Source organism: Octopus bimaculoides, chromosome 11 (assembly GCF_001194135.2).
Source record: "Octopus bimaculoides isolate UCB-OBI-ISO-001 chromosome 11, ASM119413v2, whole genome shotgun sequence".
Lineage (NCBI taxonomy): Eukaryota > Metazoa > Mollusca > Cephalopoda > Octopoda > Octopodidae > Octopus > Octopus bimaculoides.
In genome coordinates this window covers 67,604,270-67,606,130 of record NC_068991.1, presented here as the reverse complement: position 1 = coordinate 67,606,130, position 1,861 = coordinate 67,604,270, and positions in this window count along the sequence as shown.

Genomic DNA, 1,861 nt, shown 5'->3' with positions numbered 1-1,861 from the left:
CACACACACACACACACACACTCATGCTCTTACACGTAGACACTATACAGACTCTATTTGATGCATATATTCACACATAGAATAAATAACACATTAACAGCGTGTATAAGGGTTTGTGCAAGGCAGCTTTGAATATAAAGGGGATACAAAAATAAATTCCGCTACCGTAGTATTCTTAGCATAGACCCATGAACAAAGACATCCCAACCATGTCCACCACGTTTTCTCTATTAAGCACTACATTGACCTGTGTATCCTTTCTTCTTTAAGAAGGTAGAATGTTGATTTTGAATTAATTTCAAATAGTTTTGAATTAACTAATCCCATATAAAGTCCTGATGATGTTGTCTGTGCCCACTTCGCTGTTGTTTCAGTCATTTGATTGCGGCCATGCTGGAGCACTGCCTTTAGTCGAGCGAATCGACCCCACGACTTATTCTTTTGTAAGCCTGGTACTTATTCTATCGGTAAAAGTGCCGAACCGCTAAGTAACGGAGACGTAAACACACCAGCATCGGTTGTCAAGCGATGGTGGGGAGACAAATACAGACACACAAACACATATATATATATATATATATATATATATATATATATATATATATATATATACGACGGGCTTCTTTCAGTTTCCGTCTACCAAATCCACTCACAAGGCTTTGGTCGGCCCGAAGCTATAGTAAAAGACACTTGCCTAAGTTGCCACGCGTTGGGACTGAACCCGGAACCATGTGGTTGGTAAGCAAGCTACTTACCACACAGCCACTCCTGCGCCTATGTTTAAGAAAATATTTATAAGGAGAGGATATTTTGGATGACAGCACTAATCCTTCACCCTGTTTAACCCCACCACTTGGCTCTTGAATATCTTAAGGGGAATCAACTCTATTGGAAATATTTACACTTGAACTCCAGTGAAGACTATTCTGATCTCCCTTCTTTTCCACCATCCTCAGGCACTACCCTTCCTCATTATTAATCTATAAACACATTTTCAAAGCTGTGATCGTACATACAACTAATGTTTCTGAGATTCTATACGCACATACAGTTGATGCTTTATAGAAGAGATCATACATACAGTTAATGTAGAAAATTAACCGAAAGAGAATTTCCTAAAACAAAAAATTAGTAACTTCTTACTATAGATTTGGTTGTAATTCGTCTTAAAATTCGTGTTTAATGTTTGACCTTAAATGTTGCTTAATTTACTTCAAATGTGTTCCGCTGAATCATTTTCATTTGTTTTCATTAACGTGATGAATTGAGTGATTTATTTATTTCTCTCTTAGATGTATTCCCATCATTTGATGCCATTGATTATTTGCGTACTATGGCCAACATGTTTGACAGGAAAGTTTTCTGCAACTTCCGACTCGTGCAGTTCAACTACAGGGCAGAATGGAGATGGCTTGCATCTTGAACATTATGAACAGATGCTCAAAGATAAAGATATATTTTTGCCAATAGACGACACACTTTTTGAAACCGATACGTGAGTTTTACTTTACAGCATTTTATAATTTCTTTTGTAATCACTTTATATGAGAAATTTATAGGAAAGTTATATGACAGCAATAGCCCGGCAATAGAAAATGAATGTGAAGTTAGTGCTAATTATTGTTGGGTCCTTGGGGAGAGTATCGGAAAGCATCAAGAAGAATATAAAGGAAATCGGAATAGAGTGCCCAGTAGAATTGTTATAAAAGTTTCACGTTCTTGGCGCGGCAAAAATAATAAGGAAATTATAAGATAGTTGGAAAGAACAGATAGCATGGTACCGTAGGCTGCAGGTAGCAATAATAACAACAGCTCTCACAAACGAGAATACTAAAAATGAACCCGGCTTCTCTCAAAAATT